The sequence below is a fragment of the Lethenteron reissneri genome, unplaced genomic scaffold (assembly GCF_015708825.2).
Source record: "Lethenteron reissneri isolate LAM-NWPU_2019-01 unplaced genomic scaffold, ASM1570882v1 scaffold_455, whole genome shotgun sequence".
NCBI lineage: Eukaryota > Metazoa > Chordata > Hyperoartia > Petromyzontiformes > Petromyzontidae > Lethenteron > Lethenteron reissneri.
Window position 1 is genome coordinate 12,032 of NW_026891977.1, and position 9,823 is coordinate 21,854.

The 9,823-nt window shown below is 53.4% G+C and overlaps 1 pseudogene; it reads left to right on the plus strand.

The window, feature by feature from the left end:
• The first annotated feature begins 5,898 nt into the window (after positions 1–5,898).
• LOC133339861 (probable RNA-binding protein 46) lies at positions 5,899–7,763 on the plus strand (annotated as a pseudogene).
• The last annotated feature ends 2,060 nt before the right edge of the window (positions 7,764–9,823 follow it).

Sequence of the window (9,823 nt, forward strand, 5' to 3'; positions counted from 1 at the left end):
CTTGACAAAGGAATTTGCATATCAAGAGGCATTTAGCATATTTATGAGAAATGCAGGTATGTGATTAGTACCACTTATGCCCGTGCATTATGCAGAATTAGCAGCATCAAAGGAAGGGGATAGGGGTAGCATTAACAAAGGGAAGGAGTGTTAATAGTATGTAGCTGCAGTAACTGGCCACTCACTCTTACCCTGCAGGTTGAACCCAGGAACTGAGTGTTCAACTTCACGTTATTGTCATTAAAGGCCTGTGACAAAGGAGCATCTATTGCAGCGACATCGTCTCTGGCTTACTCATCTACCGGGTCTCCATTTGACTTTGTGTTGTCTAGGAAGTCCAGCCACACCTCCACAAACTGCTGGGAGTTTCAATTTAAAGCTTTCCTGACTGCAGGGATTCATCTTCTTGGTTCTTTCACCTGAGGACAGCTGCTTGCGTTGTGGCCGAAACGTCGTGAGAATTATGTGATCATGTTTTATTTGTATTATTGTATTACTTCCCTTCTACGTGACTTTACCGAAAGAACCAAGAAGATGCTTGGAGTTGCCTTACTCTGCCTCACAGTCAGAATTCTCCTCCTGCTTCACGTTGCCTCCATCGATGTGAAGGTCCCATTTTGGAGTTGATTCTTCATCTTCACATTTTACCTTCACTTCTTCGCTCTTCACCATCACCTCTTCACATTTCACCTTCACCTCTTCATATTTCACCTCGTTACCTTTAAAAGTGTCCAAGCTGGGATTTTCTTCCGGTTCATGTTTGATGAGGGATGGGCTCATTGCAGCACTTTGACTTTCACAAGCTGATTTCAGACTCCACTCCTGGTGGATATTCTGATGCTTGTGCATTCTCTGGTGTACATGAAGATGTTCTGACTGTGCAAACGCCTTCCCGCACGGAGTGCACCTGAAGGGTTTCTCTCCCGTGTGTGTTCTCTGGTGTTTTATAAGAGAAGATGACCGTGAAAATGCCTTCCCACACACAGTGCACTTGAAGGGTTTCTCTCCCGTGTGGGTTCTCTGGTGTGCTTGAAGATGTGGTGATTGTGCAAACGCCTTCCCACACACTGCACTTGAAGGGTTTCTCTCCCGTGTGTGTTCTCTGGTGTTTTATAAGAGAAGATGACCGTGAAAATGCCTTCCCACACACACTGCACTTGAAGGGTTTCTCTCCCGTGTGTGTTCTCTGGTGTGTTTTAAGATTTGATGACTGTGTAAATGCCTTCCCACACACAGTGCACTTGAAGGGTTTCTCTCCTGTGTGTGATCTCTGGTGTTTTTTAAGAGAAAATGACCGTGAAAATGCCTTCCCACACACACTGCACTTGAAGGGTTTCTCTCCCGTGTGGGTTCTCTGGTGTTTTATAAGAGAAGATGACATTGAAAATGCCTTCCCACACACACTGCACTTGAAGGGTTTCTCTCCCGTGTGGGTTCTCTGGTGTGCTTGAAGATGTGGTGATTGTGCAAACGCCTTCCCACACACACTGCACTTGAAGGGTTTCTCTCCCGTGTGTGTTCTCTGGTGTTTTATAAGAGTAGATGACCGTGAAAACGCCTTCCCACACACACTGCACTTGAAGGGTTTCTCTCCTGTGTGTGTTCTCTGGTGGATCTGAAGAAATGATGGCCATGCAAACGCCATCCCACACACAGTGCACTTGAAGGGTTTCTCTCCTGTGTGTGTTCTCTGGTGGATCTGAAGAAATGATGGCCATGCAAACGCCATCCCACACACAGTGCACTTGAAGGGTTTCTCTCCTGTGTGTGCTCTCTGGTGGTGTGTAAAATTTCCAGTCCGCTCCGTGCTGTATCCACGCTGGTCGCATTGTTGCCTTGCCGTACCGAGCTGTGCTGAGCGCCTTTGCTCCATCAGACCAAGCGACAGCTGCAGACAGAAAAAAATTATATCCACACCACCTACACGTCAGACACAGAGTAATGCATATACACAGTCACACGTGACTTACACGTCTATACTTATTCATATATTCATGATGTAGTGAAAAAGTTTCCCAAATTCATCACAGGCTGTTATTGCACACAATGAGAGGGCAAATGGTCATAAATATGCCTGGAAGCCCTCGTATCTCCGTGGTGAGATGTTAACTACCTCACCTGGTATACAAGAAGTCGTGGGTTCGATCCCGACCCTGACGCCTGCTGCTGTATATTTGGAGTTTGCGTGTCTCTCTCTCTCTCCGTGGTGAGATGTTAACTACCTCGCCTGGTATACAGGAAGTCGTGGGTTCGATCCCGACCCTGACGCCTGCTGCTGCGTATATTTGGAGTTTGCGTGTCTCTCTCTCCGTGGTCGCGTGGATTTTCCTCCGAATCTCCCGGGTTTGCCCTCCACATTTAGAGTCAACATCAGCACGTGATTAGCGTCTTTGACCGATACACATTTCCACACGTATTCTTGGTTCTTTCGGTAAAGTTACGTAGATAGACAATAACAACAGATAACATCAAATAAATGCCACTTGTGTTGTGATAGAAACGTCGTGGTTTTATTTACAATTTTGTTTACTTTTATTCATTTTATTATCTGTTATTTTTATTAATTTTCTATCTCCGTGACTTCACCGAAAGAACCAAGAATATGAATTGCTGCAGTTACGAAAGTTTTAAGTCAAAACATTGACACACGCGTTGACAAAACCCCCCATACCTTGTTGTTGTTGTGGGCAGGTAGCTTCTGTAAACTAGAGCGGTACAGCAGCTCAGGCGGGCTTGGGCTGGTAAAAAACGAAAAAAAAAACTGCCTTAATATCTACAATAAACCAAAGTGACAAAGTAGCGAGCCGCGTGAAGACAAATTAAACTTAAGGGAGGGAATTAAAGCAAACGCGACCAGGCGAGGGCAGGAGGCAAGGCCCCGCGTGTCTAGGCCCCGCGTTGTAAAGTTCCAACTTGGACATCGATTCACAAGCTGCTGCTGCTCTATTGACATCCCTACGAGAGAGAGAGAGCGAGGCTCTAGCTTGGTAAACAACAACAACCACAACAACCACAACAACCGCAATGAAAATTTCTCACCTCGGATTTCAGTTCACGCGCGGACCTCCAGCTGCCTGTTACCTCGTGACGTCACCGGCAGCAGATGACATGACGTCACTTTCTGGGGTACAAGACCCTCCCCTCCCACAATGAGAGGCTACCCTAACTGAATAAATTAATAAATTATGTTAATGTTTGCGATCATCAACATTATCAATAAACATCATTTACACCATCATATACAACAATATCATCAGCATCATCATCAGCATCAACAACAACATCATCAGCAACATCATCACCACCTAGCATCAGCAGAAATATCAACATCATCATCAGCAACAGCAACAACAACAACATCAGCAGCATCAACAACAACATCATCAGCATCAACAACAACAACATCAGCAACACCGTCACCATCTAGAACAGAGGGGAGGGAAGACTGCGGCCTAGTCGGCCTCGGGCCATCCCGAGTTTTCCTAGCGGACCCGCCGCGCCCGGAGCGCCTCCCCCGGCAGGAGTCGGGATCGAATAACGGGTCCGCCGGGCGTGGTGAACACACATACACACAGTGTACACACACACACACAGTGCACACACACAGTGCACACAATGTACACACACACATAGTGCACACACACACACACAGTGCACACACACAGTGTACACACACACACACAGTGCACACACACACAAAGTGTACACACACACATTGTACACACACAGTGTACACACACAGACAAACACACACAGACACACAGTGTGTACACACACAGTTTACACACAAACACACAGTGTACACACACACAGACACACACACAGAGTGTACACACACAGTGCACACACAGACACACATACACAGTGTACTCACACACACACAGTGTACACACACACAGTGTACTCACAGACACACAGTGTACACACACAGTGTACACACACAGTGGACACACACACAGACACACACAGTGTGTGTACACACACAGTGTGTACACACACAGTGTACACACACAGTGCACACACACACACAGTGTACACACACACAGTGTACACACACAGAGTGTACACACACACAGTGCACACACAGACACATACACAGTGTACACACAGACACACAGTGTACAGACACACATACACAGTGTACACACAAATACACAGTGTACACACAGACACACAGTGGACACACACACACACAGTGTACACACACAGTGTACACACACACACAGTGTACACACAGTGTACACACACAGTACACACACACACTGTATACACACACACAGACACACACACAGACACACAGTGTGTACACACACAGACACACAGTGTACACACCACAGACACACACAGAGTGTACACACACAAACACAGTGCACACACAGACACACATACACAGTGTACACACAGACACACAGTGTACACACACACAGACACACACACACAGACACACACAGTGTACAAACAGACACACACAGTGTACACACACACAGTGTACACACAGACACACACAGTGTACACACAGACACTCCAACACACAACCGGTTAGTGCTGCTCCAGTGACAGATTGGCACGGTATGTCACGTGATAAACCTTGCGAATCGGCTGTCGGCTGATGGCCGGTTTAACGACACGCATACATTCAAACTTTATTTGGAGTTGGAGTTTGTGTCTCTCTCATCATCACGGTGGCTAGGAGATGTTAACTACCTCGCCTGGTATGCAGGAGGTCGTGGGTTTGATCCCGATACTGAAGATTCTTGCTGTATATTTGGAGTTTGTGTGTCTCCTCTCATCATCACGGTGGCTAGGAGATGTTAACTCCCTCGCCTGGTATACAGGAGGTCATGGGTTTGATCTCGATCCTGAAGATTCTTGCTGTATATTTGGAGTTTGTGTGTCTCTCTCATCATCATCACGGTGGCTAGGAGATGTTAACTACCTCGCCTGGTATGCAGGAGGTCGTGGGTTCGATCCCGGCCCTGGCGACGCCAACTGCTGTATATTTGGAGTCTGCGTGTCTCTCTCTCTCATCATCATCAGTGAGTGGGTGAGGTGAGTGGGTGGGTGATTGTGTGAGCGAGTGGGTGTGCGGGTGAGTGGGTGGGTGAGTGTGTGAGCGAGTGGGTGTGCGGGTGAGTGGGTGGGTGAGTGTGTGAGGTGAGTGTGTGAGCGAGTGGGTGTGCGGGTGAGTGGGTGGGTGAGTGTGTGAGGTTAGTGTGTGAGAGAGTGAGTGTGTGAGCGAGTGGGTGTGCGGGTGAGTGTGCGGGTGAGTGGGTGGGTGAGTGTGTGAGCGAGTGGGTGTGCGGGTGAGTGGGTGGGTGAGTGTGTGAGCGAGTGGGTGTGCGGGTGAGTGGGTGGGTGTGCGGGTGATGTGAGGGGTGGGTGAGTGTGTGAGCGAGTGGGTGTGCGGGTGAGTGGGTGGGTGTGTGAGCGAGTGGGTGTGCGGGCGAGTGGGTGGGTGAGTGTGTGAGGTGAGTGTGTGAGCGAGTGGGTGTGCGGGTGAGTGGGTGGGTGAGTGTGTGAGCGAGTGGGTGTGTGAGGTGCGTGGATGGGTCAGTGAGTGGATGAGTGAGGAGGGGTACCAGGTCGTCTACTGGGGGTGAGGGGTCATTATACAGGGCGGTTCAAAGGTCAAGACACAGTTTCTTGGGTTTTTATTTTATTGTGATTTTCCGAGTTTACAAAGGTAGCTCTCTCTCCATCCGTCTCTCCACTCTCTCTTCCTCTCTCCACTGCTGGGCCTGTAGGCTTGGCCCGAGCGAGTTCCCGCCTTTTCACGAGTTGATTCCGCCCCCCGCCGTGGCTTTGTCGGCACGAGGCTTCTGCGCCGGTGAGTGTCAAGGGCTCCAACGGGCCCCAAACCGCTGCCCCGTCGTCACCGCCGCCGTGGACAAAGCGCCGATGCTCGACATCATGAGCTGCGTGGAGAGGGACCTTCTGGACCTCATGTTGCGCACGGGCTACAACGTCGTCCAGGAGAACGGACAGAGGAAGCTGGGACCGCCGCCCGACTGGCAGGGCCCCCCTCCCGCCGCGGCTGCGAGGTGTTCGTGGCGAGGATCCCGCGCGACCTGTACGAGGACGAGCTGCTTCCCGTGCTGGAGGCGGTGGGGCAGCTGTACCAGCTGCGCCTCATGATGACGTACGACGGAGAGAACCGCGGCTACGCGTTCGCCACCTTCGCGACGCGCTCGCAAGCCGCGGACGCCGTCAAGAGACCCCACGACTTGGAGATCCGCCCGGGGCGACGGATCGCGGTTTGCGTGAGCGTCGACAATCGCCGCCTCTTCTTGGCGAGGCTGCCGAAGGACAAGACGCGGGCCGAGGTGATGGCGGCGATGAGCGACGCCACGGAGGGCGTCGTGGACGTCCAGATGCGCTTCTGTCGCTACGACAGGAGCCTCAGCCGAGGCTACGCGTTCGTCGAATACGAGAGCCACCGCGCGGCCTGCATGGCCCGCAGGGTGCTGCTGCCGTACTCCTTCCGGCTGTGGGGCCGGGACATCAACGTGGACTGGGCCATCCCGCAGCGAGAGCCGGGGGCGGCGGCTGCTGCTGCTGCCGCGGCGGTGGCAACGGAAGACGACGAGGAGGGGGGGGAGGAGGAGGCGGCAACTGAAGACGAGGAGGAAGAGGTGGTGGAGGAGGAGGAGGTGGAAGAGGTGGTGGGGAGGGAGGAGGAGGCAACGGAAGACGAGGAGGAGGGGGGGAGGAGGAGGTGGAGGAGGAGGATGTGGAGGAGGAGGAGGCAACGGAAGACGAGGAGGAGGAGGAGGCGGGGGCAACTGAAGATGAGGAGGAAGAGGTGGTGGAGGAGGAGGTGGAAGAGGTGGTGGAGGAGGAGGAGGTGGGGGAGGAGGGGGAGGAGGAGGAGGGGGAGGAGGAGGCAACGGAAGACGTGGAGGAGGGGGAGGAGGAGGCGGGGGCAACTGAAGATGAGGAGGAAGAGGTGGTGGAGGAGGAGGAGGATGAGGTGGTGGAGGAGGAGGAGGAGGTGGGGGAGGAGGGGGAGGAGGAGGAGGGGGAGGAGGAGGCAACGGAAGACGAGGAGGAGGGGGAGGAGGAGGCGGGGGCAAACTGAAGATGAGGAGGAAGAGGTGGTGGAGGAGGAGGAGGATGAGGGTAGAGGAGGAGGAGGTGGTGGAGGAGGAGGTGGAGGAGGAGGCAATTGAAGACGAGGAGGAGGAGGTGGCGGCGGTCCCAGGCCTCCCGCAGCCGGAGTGCGCCGTCTGCGGCAAGGTCCCGCACAGCTGTTTGTGGGCTGGGCGGCGCGCACGCAGCTCTGGGCGGGCACCCCGCCACTCGCGGCCCACCGCCCGTCGGTCTGGACGAGCTGCCGGAGGCGGCCGTCTTGTCGTGGGAGACGCGTTTGCAGGCGCTGCTACGGAGCGCCGGCGTGGGCCACGCGACCTTCGAACTGCACGCTCACTCGGAGCCCGGCAGGCCCATGGGCCTCCTGTACAAGGTCTCCGTTCCCGGGATGATGCGGGAAGGCAGCGGCTTCTTCCCCGCGGTGCTGAGCTCCAGCGTGGAGGGAGCGCGCGAAGTTGCCAGCGAGCTCCTCCACGAAATCCTCAGCGACGCGAACCCGAGGGCGGGCCCGGCCCGTCGCGACGGCGCCTCCCGGCCGCCCCGTCCGGGACCTCCCGGCGTATCCCGGCGACTTCCCCGCGCCCCGGCAGCCGGTCGCCGCGCGACTGCCGACAAGCGGCACGCACCCGTAGTGCCGCGTGGCCGTCGTGGCGGCGTTCATCAGACCGCGGACGGTGTCCTACCGCTTGAAGCTCACATCCGTTCTGCCGTGTTCACCGTCAAACTGCAAGTTGCCCGGCCGCTCACTCGACATGGTCACGTTGCCGCATGCCAGAGCTCGCAATCGGGTACCGTACACGTTCCCTACCCGATACCCGGCTACCCGTATCCGGCCGGGTACGGGTAGGGTACAGGTATCGGGTACCCGATTGCGACCTCTGGGATGAAGCCACGTTGCAGGCGCGGGTGGGTTGATTCTAGGAACTTGAATTGTGAGAAGAGACAAGACGTTGGCAAATGAGTGACACACGGTGACTCACCAGTGACTCACGGCTTACCCGTACCGGCCGGGTACGGGTAGCGGGTATTGGGTAGGGTACGGGTATCGGGTACGGGTAACCGGGTATCGGGTAGGGTACGGGTAGCCGGGTATCGGGTAGGGTACGGGTATCGGGTAGGGTACGGGTAGCCGGGTATCGGGTAGGGTACGGGTATCGGGTAGGGTACGGGTATCGGGTAGGGTAGGGTAGCGGGTATCGGGTAGGGTACGGGTATCGGGTAGGGTACGGGTACGGGTACCGGTTGCGACCTCTGCCGCTCGCTCTCACTCAGCCGTCCGCCCCTTTCCTGTTTCCCTCGTTGGGGGGGGACCAGCCCTGACTTCACGTTGTGCCTCATTTGACTCGTCACCCCGTGGCCCCGCACACGTCCTCGTCACACCAGGTGTCACCCTGTCATTACACTCTAATGACGACCGACAACTGAATCCGTAAAGACAAAATGATTTCAGGTGTTTACGCGTCAACGCCATTTTGTTTTGAAAATGTCGGGGAGAAAAAAGATTTTGTTCACGTCGCATTCTGATGTCAAAACATTTGATTCTTTATCAAATTGAAAAACTCTTCAGCGTAGCGACTTTGCTACACACGGAGAGGTCCTGCACCGCCTCGTTTGCACAGCTCTATCCCTGTGCCACGTGTAGTTCGTGCACACACAGCTGTTAAGAGTTTGATGTTTTGTTGATTCACAATGTACGTGTGTTTTCCTGTAATGGTTTTTGTTAATGTTTTAGTGGAAATAAAGTCGTGAAAGTCTCTTCCTCTCTCTCCCCACTCTCTCGGCCGAGGTGTCGCATGCTTGGGACCTTTCTTTCCTCCTCTGCGGATTAATTTGATGTGCTGATTTACACCCAGCATATTTCAGACTTCCCTGTTTGTCAGGGCATGTTCTGATCATTACCAACGTTCCAATGGCCAGGAACTTCAGAGTAACCTATTTTTCATGCAGCATCATAATATAATTTTCCTGGATCATCGCCTTTATAGCTTTGATCAATTGCCAATGGTTTACCGGTTCGTGTTAGTGTTTACTTGTGCCGCCCTCTTTCCAGTGGGACCACGTGGCGTGAAGTTGTGTCGCACATGAACAGAGTCGGTGCACATCACGAGTCTCCGTACTCGACTGTCACAGAGACACACAGAGACACACAGAGACATGATACACACAGAGACACACACACAGAGACACACACACAGACACACAGAGACACAGAGACACACACACAGAGACATAGACACACACAGAGACAGACACACACAGAGACACACACAGAGACCACACAGACACGCAGAGACACACACACAGAGACTAGACACACACAGAGAGACACAACAGACACACAGACACACAGAGACACACACAGACAGAGACATAGACACACACAGAGAGACACACACAGACACACACGCAGAGACACACAGACACACAGAGACACATGCAGAGACACAGACACATACAGACACACAGAGACACATGCAGAGACACACAACACACAGAGCACCACATAGACACACACAGAGACACACACAGACACACGCAGAGACGCACAGAGACACACACACAGAGAACACACGCAGAGACGCACAGACCACACAGAGACACACATGCAGAGACAAGACACACAACCACACACAGCAGACACACAACACAGACAAACACACACACAGAGACACACCAGAGACAAGACCACACAGGACAGACACACAGACACACACAGAGACATAGACACACACAC